Source organism: Bubalus bubalis, chromosome 4 (assembly GCF_019923935.1).
Source record: "Bubalus bubalis isolate 160015118507 breed Murrah chromosome 4, NDDB_SH_1, whole genome shotgun sequence".
Classification (NCBI taxonomy): Eukaryota; Metazoa; Chordata; class Mammalia; order Artiodactyla; family Bovidae; genus Bubalus; species Bubalus bubalis.
In genome coordinates this window covers 39,657,381-39,667,405 of record NC_059160.1, presented here as the reverse complement: position 1 = coordinate 39,667,405, position 10,025 = coordinate 39,657,381, and the positions used below count along the sequence as shown (strand labels likewise).

At 38.7% G+C, this 10,025-nt stretch overlaps 1 protein-coding gene across 1 annotated transcript in view; it reads left to right on the top strand.

The window, feature by feature from the left end:
* Window positions 1-2,360: 2,360 nt before the first annotated feature.
* ERGIC2 (ERGIC and golgi 2) overlaps window positions 2,361-10,025 on the top strand; it is a 44,591-nt gene continuing 36,926 nt past the window's right edge. The window contains exon 1 of the mRNA XM_025283444.3: window positions 2,361-2,517. The gene's annotated coding sequence lies outside the window, so the exon portion shown is untranslated. The remainder of the gene's footprint in view (window positions 2,518-10,025) is intronic.

The window sequence follows — 10,025 nt, the reverse complement described above, 5'->3', positions numbered from 1 at the left end:
CAGCTATTGAAAAGAACACATTTAAATCAGTTCTAATGAGGTGGATGAAACTGGAACCTATTATACAGAGTGAAGTAAGTCAGAAAGAAAAACACCAATACAGTATATTAACACATATGTATGGCATTTAGAAAGACGGTAACAATGACCCTCTACACGAGACAGCAACAGAGACACAGATATAAAGAACAGACTTTTGGACTCTGTGGGAGAAAGAGAGGGTGGGATGATTTGAGAGAATAGCACTGAATCATGTATATTACCATATGTGAAATAGATGACCAGTCCAAGTTCAATGAAACAGGGCATTTGAAGCCAGTGCATAGGGACAACCCTGAGGTATGGGAGGGGGATAGAGGTGGGAGGAGGGTTTAGGATGGGGGACACAAGTACACCCATGGCTGACTTATGTCAGTGTATGGCAAAAACCACCACAATATTGTAAAGTAATTAGCCTCCAATTAAATAAATTAAAAAAAGAAACACTTTAGATATATATTAACTCATTTAGTCCTTACAACAATCTTTGAGACATTATTGTGCATTTTATAGATAAACAAAAGAGGACAAAAGAGATAAAATAATATGCCTAAGGTCACAGGCTAGTAAGTGATTGAACTGGAATTTTAGCCCAAGAAATCCTGGTGCAGTGTCTGTGATCCTAACCACCCTACTATGTTTCTTCTTAAATATCAATTTAAGCTTTAAATCAATTTAGAGGTGGTTTAAAGTTTTGGGGCTAATCCTGAGATGAAAGTCTGGAAGTGAAATTCCATCTGTGCAAATTATTTGCCCTTATTTTCTAGGATGTTTTAAATTTAGTAAAATTTTATATTTCAGTAAATGTTAATTCATTAAATAAAATGATTTTTCCTTTGAAAGGCAGTTTGGTTCTGTGGTCAAGATTTTTCTGCATCTCCTAGTTTTTTGACTTTGGGTAAATTACTTAACTGCCACTTATCTCTATTTCCGTATCTAGTAAGTGAATAGTATTGTGAGGGTTAAATGAGAAACACACAGTAAAGCATATAAATATTGCTCACAGGGGGGGAAAAAAGCACTGTTTTCCCTTTAAGAATTAGTCATTATTATCTTTTTGTGAGAATTTTTGGTCAATTAATCTTAAAATTGAAATCTCAATGTCTGCAAAATCTGGTAACACGTGGGCTTGCTCTTGAACCCTTTCTTTTCAAAGTCCCCTCTGTTGCTTCTTATGATAGCAAGTGTTAGAAAAAGCTGAATGAAGCATTAATTTTCTTTCTCAATAAATAGTTGAGTGCTTAGAAATGTACTGGTGATATAAGATTGACGGAGACAGATGTGCTTTTTTAAATTTAATTTTTAATTGGAGGATAATTACAATATTGTGATGGCTTCTGTCACACATCAACATGAATCAGCCATGGGTATACATATACCCCTGCCTCTTAAATCTCCCTCTAACCTTCCTCCCGTCCCACCCCCTAGGATGTCACAGAGCACCAGCTTTGTGTTCCTTGTGTCATACAGTAAATTCCCACTTTACATATGGTAATACACCTGTTTCAATGCCACTCTCTCAAATCATCCAACCCTCTTTCTCCCCTACTGTGTACCAAAAGTCTGTTCTCTATGTCTGCATCTCCATTGCTGCCCTATAGATAGGTACATCAGAATCTTTGTAGATCAGATGTACTTTCTTATGGAGCTTATTAATTGTTGGCCAAAAAGTTTGTTTGCATTTACCCATAAGATATTACGGAAAGATCCGAACGAACTTTTTGGCCAACCCATAGACAAGAAAAACATTTAATAAATGTTACCTGGTCTTAAAAGGAAAGTTTAAACGTTCTTGACAGAAGAAAACAAAGAGGTAAAGAGATTGCACAAAACGTCATGAGAGTTTTGGAGGAGTGATACATATAGGGCTGTAAATGTTAATTCCTGCGTGAGATTCGTTCTGTGGTCTCCAACTTTTTGCATGCGTGCCTATGCGGGTGTGTATTCCCCTTTCCCTCGCTCAGTGGAGTCCTACTCTTTGCGACCCTATGGACTATATAGCCTGACAGGCTGGTCTATCCGTGGAATTTTCCAGCCAAGAATACTGGAGTGGGTTGCCACTTGATACTCCCGGAGATCTTCACTACTTAGGGATTAAACCCATGTCTCTTGCGTCTTCTGCATTGGCAGGCAGATTCTTTACCAGTCGCGCTAGTTGGGAAGCCCCAAGTTTCCAAATTGGTAGATTACAAATCCCTCCCTGGAGAAGTTACTTCCGTGTCAGCCAAATGGGTACAACTGAAATAAATTTAAATCTCTATTCTGTTTAGCCACACCCCTTTAATTTGAACCACGCCTCTTGATTCACAGAGCACGTCGTCAGCAAAGGGAATATCGCGAGAGCTCTTTCACCATCTCCGTGTTGACGTTTTCAACGGTGGTAGTGGCTTCTGTTCTCGCGATATTTCCCGGTAAATGGGAGCCCGGTCGACCCGGGCTTCTGTGAAACATGGCGGTCGGCTGGGACCGTAACACAAGGTAAGATACTGAAACCCCGCCGGGTGCTGTTCCCTCGCTTGCTCCAGGGCCGTTCAGGGCATGAATGTGGTTAAAGTAGTGAGAGCCAGTTATAGGATTGGCTCCCGGTCTTAATTCCTCTCTTCTGGAGAACGGGCCGGACCTGGGAGCCACTCTACCTATCTTCCCGGGGGCGTTACTGGCAGGACCCTGGGCAGCGCTGCGCCGGGAATCTCCTCGTTCTCCGGTCCAGTGTTTCTGCGCTGTCTTACAACTTGAAGGAGTTTGGGTACTTCCCCGTAGCTTCTGACCCTGGCCCATTGCTGCTTATAACGCCCCGTGCCCCGGTGGCTCCTCCCGTCCGCAGGCGAGGAGGGTCCCACGTTGTAAAGACCTGCCTGATGGTGTCCGGATTTCCCGGGGGGCTTCCATCCCCGTTCAGACAAATACCAAATTCTTCGCAGCAAGTTGCTCCCTGTCTGAGAAAGACCTAGATCTTCTTAGCCTCTCCTCAGGAGGTTCGCGCACCGCTTAGGAAAATGAGAAAGGGGTTAGGTTAAGACGAGATGCTATAGGAGAGAGAGGTTCGAGTGTCAATACTTTTCAGAAACCCTCGCGAGTTAAGAAACCCTCGTTAGGTAACAGTCGACTCGTGGTAGAGAATACCCTTGGGTATTGGTAATATATAGAATTAGTAGGTAATTGTTTGAGAAAAGGCGTTCTTGTAACTTTTATATTTAGGATTTAATGCCCTCAGGACAACGCAAAGTTACATAATATCTGTTAAAATGTTGCAAGACGGGCCTTCAGAAGCAGTCAAAGATACAGTTAAAAATGGGATTTACTTGTTCGCAATTGTATTTAAATATTTCACTGTACTCTAGTATACAGCCATTATAAAGAAATGAATCAGGTTTGTTCACGAAAGAGTCTAGTAGGTATGTTTGTTTACTTAATTTGTTTATTCGTATCTCCACATTGTTGCAGTTATTCCAGGTCTCTTAGAGGAAAAACATGAAAAAAAGAAATTTCATGGTTTTCTTTAGGGGAAGAAGAGGGAGTGAATTTCTTTCTTGGTGATGGTAAAATTCAGTCACAGCTGATTGTTATAATTCAGGGTACAAATCATAAAAATATGCCAAGCTTTAAAGTCTCAGAGGAAATTAGTACTGACTTGGAATAATAACAGCAAAAAAAAAAATTAGAAAATGATAAATTTCCTAAAGGGTTAGTGATTTAATTGGAAGAAATGGTGAAACGTATTTTTAATAGAAGTTACTTTTTAGGCTGCTACAATGTAGCAGCCTGCTACAAATCCTTTTCAACAGTTTTTCAATATTTATTATGATTCTGCCTCTTAATGTCCTGATGGATAAATTAACCCCTTTATGCTTTAGTTTCCTTATTTGCAAAATGGAGGTAATAATACCAGACTCAGAAGGTGGGTGGTGATGCTCAAAGTGTTAGCTCTTGTTAATTTTTAATTTTTGTTTTCTATTTTCTATAACTACTCACAAAATGTTGCTTTTGTACTTAGCCAAAATATAGAATGAAGAAGATGCTTTTTAAAGTAATTTATTTGATTCCAAAGTTGATTATACTTTTCAGTCTATATGGTTAATTTGTGCTTAAGCTCCATCTTCCAGCTGCTTGCTTTCTTAAGCTGTTATCCTCTCTTTAATTACTAAGTTACAGATTTCTTCTTTCTACTACTTCATGCAGTCTTAATACAGTCTAGGTCAGTGACCTAGTGCCTTGGTAACCCATTCTCCTTGCTTTTGGGGAGCTTCATTCTATTGTCAATATATTTCATGTGTCATTGACCTTTTCTTCCCACTTTCCTTACTTTCTTAATTCAATTTTGTGTGCTTTTGTTGAGTAGTTACTAGAGTCAAACCTTGCTTCATCTTATTATTAGGTGCATCCAACTTGTGTTGCCAGCACTCTATGTCTCTCAATTTTTCTTCTATTAATTTATATAATCCTCAGTCTATTCATGGTATTATCAACTAATTCAGATACTCTTTCCACCTTCCCAAAGACTTTAACAAATCTCAGCTATCTTATAAGTCTTTGCATTTCTTTTGAAAATTAGACACAGACATTTGTCAAATGACTCATTTTTATCTTGATTAAAAACTGTGAGGTAAACCATTATGTCTCCATCCCTCCTTTTAAAATAAAATTATAATAGAGAATTGTGAGAACTTGAGGATCTTTTCAAATTTGTCACATAGCTAGTAAGTGCCTAGAAGAACCCCAAGTATTTCCAATCACAGAACTCACATTTATGCCATCTTATTTGCTTCCAAGTAAACATTTTTTAAAAATGTCACTTGGAAGGTTGTTAGATTTGCTTGAATTATGTTAGTGTAAATAATTGTAATTATTTAACATTTTACTCTATTGTAAAAAGCTTTAAAGTAAAAAGAATGAGTACTATTTTGATATCAAGTGCTGTAAAGTGAAACTAAGTTATCTTTCATAAATTTTTTCTTTTGTATTCTAGTGCATTATTATTAAGTGGCTTAAATTTACAGATAAGTCATAGTTTTGTTTTTCATTTCTGAAGTTCAGTGGCAGCCTGAATAGTATTTATTCCACCTCTTTTCTCATTCTTGTTAATGACTTGTGTTAATTTCACAGGGCTGACTTAGCAAATTACCATCTGCCTGGTTTTAAAAAATAGAAATTTGTTTTCTTTCAATTCTGGAGGCCACCAGACTGAAATAAAGGTGTCAGCAGGGCCATACTGCCTCTGACAGCTCTAGGAAAGAAACCAACATTTGAGCGATCCTTGGCTCCTTGGCTTGTAGATTCATCACTCTAATCTCTACCTGTCTTCACATGGCATAGTCCCCAGTGTGTCTGTGTATCCTCACATGGCTTGTCATAAAGGCACTGGTCATTGGATGTCCAACTCTTTGCCACCCCATATACTATATACAGTCCATGGAATTCTCCAGGTCAGAATACTGGAGTGGGTAGTCTTTCCCTTCTCCAGGGGATCTTCCCAACCCAGGGATCGAATCCAGGTCTCCCATATTGCCGGTGGATTCTTTACCAGCTGAGCCACAAGGGAAACCCTCATTGGATTTGGGGCCGCCTTAATATGGTATGATCTCATCTTAATTAGTTGTATTTTTGAAAACCCAGCTATTTTCAAATAAGACCCATTCACAGATACCAGGGATTAGGACTTGGATGTATCCTTTTGGGAGGCGTAGTTCACCTCACAACAATGCATATGTATTAACCAATTAAATATTTTTCATATTGTCAAATATATGTTAAAAATAGAAGTTAGCTCATAAAGTATGAGTAGCAGGAGTAAATTGTGTTTCCACAATTCCCACCTTCCTTCTTTTCTTCCGTTTTGTTTATAGAAATAATTAAATGTAATGGAGCCATAGAAGTGTCATGAATTCTGTATTTTAATTTTGGCAAAGCATCTGATAGTCTCATTGTATTCACGTGGACGCAGATGATGAAATACTGGCTGTGTGGCATTACTTAGATTGAGTGTTGATAATATGTGCCTGTGTTCCAGCATGAAAGTTGGCTTCATATTTCTTATGCAGTTTTTCAAAGCATTGTTTGAGTGTCAGTTGTTATCAATGACTTAGTAGAGCTTATGTGTTTTATTTTTTAGTAACGTGTTTTATTTTTTAGTATACACAGCAGTATAGGAGAGAAATTGAAGATATGGTACTAGAGATTGTCAAATTATGAAAACCACTGGGCAAAGGAATCCAGCATAATGGCTCCTAAATTTTGTTAACCAGTACACAGAGTATGTAGACATCAGGGAAAGGGGCTGGACTTAAGGGCTAATGTAGAAGTGAAGTTTTTAATTTTATTAAAGAAAGACATCCAAAAACAAAACAAAAAACTTGCTGTCTGCTTTACCGTTTCACCAAAGAAAGGATATTTGGCACATTAAAAAAAAAAAAGGAAAGGAAATAATTTCAGAATAAAAGACAGATTATTTTTTTAATTGAATAAATTTAACTTTAAAAATTCTTATATTATTATTGTTTTTTTCATTTAGTAGGTACAGATTAGAAACTTTTGTGACAGAATGGCAGTCCTGTGGCTCTGGAAATCACTGATCTAGGGTCTTTCTAAATGTGTTTTTGAAAATGGCTAACTGAGCTGGATGGAGAAGCAAATTCAGTGGGAATGGGAACAGTGGAACTGCATGACGGGGAGGAATCCAAGGGATTGAGAACACAGGGAAAGTGAAGAGTAGGTTTTTCCCTAGTCAAGAAATTAAAGAACTGCAAGGATAATTGTTTCTGCTCAGAGAAGAAAAGTGTTTTGGGTATTAGCAGCAGAGCAATTTTAAATTTGAGCTTCCCGGGTAGCTCAAATGGTAAAGAATCTGCCCACAATGCGGGAGACCTGGGTTCGATCCCTGGGTTGGGAAGATCCCCTACAGAAGGGCACGACAACTCCTCCAGTAGTCTTGCCTGGAGAATCCCATGGACACAGGAGTCTGGTGGGCTACAGTCCATGAGTTTGCAAAGAGTTGGAGAAGACTCTTGAGAGTCCCTTGGACTGCAAGGAGATCAGCCCTGGGATTTCTTTGGAAGGAATGATGCTAAAGCTGAAACTCCAGTACTTTGGCCACCTCATGCGAAGAGTTAAGTCATTGGAAAAGACTGATGCTGGGAGGAATTGGGGGCAGGAGGAGAAGGGGACGACAGAGGATGAGATGGCTGGATGGCATCACTGACTCGATGGACGTGAGTCTGAGTGAACTCTGGGAGTTGGTGATGGACAGTGAGGCCTGGTGTGCTGTGATTCATGGGGTTGCAAAGAGTCAGACACGACTGAGCGACTGATCTGATCTGATCTGATCTGGACACCACCGAGCAGCTAACACACACACAATTTTAAAAGTTCAGAGGAGCCAAAATGTGACCTTGTTCATGTGTGGCTTTGTATAGAATTAAGATGGAAATGATTGGAGAATAAATTATGCTTACATAATAAAAGAGTTATCACTGTGAGTGAGTGCCTGAGTGTCATAAGATGGCAATGGGATGGGGAAGGAGAGAAGTATAGACCTGGGTTCGATCCCTGGGTTGGGAAGATCCCTTGGAGGAGGGCATGGCAACCCACTCCAGTATTCTTACTTGGAGAATCCCATGGACAGAGGAGCCTGGCGGGCTACAGTCCATGGGGTCTCAAAGAGTCGGATACATAATATGAAAGTTAGCTATAATTCTGTATAGTATGTGTGTTTATTATTATTAGAAGATAGACTTAAAAAGGGAAGAGATGGTCAAGAAATCATGCTGAAACCTGCTCTTTCTTTACCTGAGAGTCTCATAAAAGAAGTAGGATTCAAAGAGAAATGCCACTAGGAGAATGTCAAGTTTCATAAATAGCAGGTAGAAGGCTTGCTTTTAAAAAAACTAGAAGTTTTCAGATGACTTGTTCATATCAAAATAGTGGCTCTATAGAGCAGACTGGCGATTTTTGAGGTGGAACGAATTTCTCGGGTGTAGATTAGTGCTGAGGTAATAAGAATGAAATAAGAGCAGCAGAGTGGCGGGTGCTCAAGTGTAGAATAGAGCTGTCTTGAGGGGAAGGTGAGACCCTTGCCAGTTCACCAGGAGCATGGCCTGTTGTTGTCAGCTTTTCTGTTCTAGGTTTGGGGAGAGCCAATGAGAGTGCCCTCTATGCGTTCTCTGGGTCAGGCTGTGGAATTGTAGAAACTAGAAATGGGAGAGGGAGATAGCCAGTGAGTACACTAGTTAAATGATTAAGGGAGGAGTACTGGATAGGCTGTATGAATTATTAGAGTGTTGGGAAAACCAACTACTTGCTTGCCATATCTTTATACTTAGATTCAATTTATAAGAAAGCATTTGTAAGGCTTATTAAAATACATAGAACGTTTAGAAAAGAAAATTCACAGTTTTATTCTTTTGCTCAACAATGCTGTAGCTACTAGGAGCCAACCACTGTTAAAGGTGCTGGGGATATACTATAGTGAATGAAATAAGAAAAATTTCTACTTGTAGATCTTATATTTTTACATGTTTATCTAAGCATGGATGTTTTGATTGGAAAGCTGTGCTATCATGAATGTTAATGGGGAATTTCCCACCTTTCTTCTTTTCTTCCTTCCATAAATATTTATCAAGTAACCTCATGTGCATTGGAGATACGAAGGCTAAGTTACCCATGGTCCCTGCCTTAAAATTACTATGGAGAAAGCAAGCAGGTAGAAATAGTGTGATAAAACTACAGTGTTCTAGGAGCAAATGCTGTAACTCATGTTCGAGGTCATTGAAGGCTTTTCCTCCTTGAGAGAGATGTTTAGACTGAGACATGAAGAATGTTAGCCAAATGTAGAGGTGGGGTAGGAGGGGGAGGATATTTCTAGTAGACAGAATAGTGTGTTTAAGGAATAGAAAGTGATTTTGTAAGGTTGGGTCTGTGTTTTCAGTGCTTTGTAAAACATGTTGGGATAGATAGATTTCAAACTCCTTAAATGGGAACCTATATAAATGTTTTAAAATGAAACTTATATGATAAGTTTTATGTATTAAAAATATTATTGACTGTCATATAGAGAGTGAATCGAAGGTTTGAAGATCGTTTGAAGCAATGAAGAAATAGATTATGGCAGCTGAGACTAAGATCCTAGTAAGGAATTTCTCTGGGCCTGGAAAAGTTAGAATTGCGAGAAATTTAAGAAGAGTTTAAGGATGAAATCCATGTTTCTAGCTTGTGCATTTGGATGCATGTGTCATCATTAATTTAGGGACACAGGAGGAGAAACAGGTTTGGTAGGGTGAAGTGTTTATTTTTAGGCATGTTTACTCTAAATTGTCTTTCCAATGCGCCAATGAAAATATAATAGAAGGCAGAAAGATATTCATGTCTGCAGAAAGATTTGGATTGGTAGTAAAAATTTGAGAGGAATCAACGTGTTGATGAAAATGGAAGGGATGGGAGACCACTTGGGGAAAGTGTGAAGGTTGAGAGAAGGGCCTAGTGCAGAATCTCAGAGGAAGAAGAATCTGCAAAATAAGCCAAATCAGGAATTTAGTATTACCTCAGCCAAGGTATGAGACTGTTTCAAGAGGAAAAGAAGTGATGAACAAGTGAGAAAATGTATTCTCTCAGAAGCAAAACTGAATTAAGGCCAAAATTGTCCGTTGGATTTGGTACTAAGGAAATTGTTGATGACCTTGTTGAGAGCAAATTTAGTTGAGAACTGAGGAATTAGTCTCAGGATATGAATGGAGACAACTCATTCCTTTAAGTGTCATATCTTTTTGCCTTTTCATACTGTTCATGGGGTTTTCAAGGCAAGAACACTGAAGTGGTAGCCAGAGATCTATACAGTAGTTGAGTTGGATTTGAGCTTGCCTTGAGAGTTTTATTTATTTATTTTTTTAAATTTTATTTTATTTTTAAACTTTACATAATTGTATTAGTTTTGCCAAATATCAAAATGAATCCGCCACAGGTATACATGTGTTCCCCATCCTGAACCCTCCTCCCTC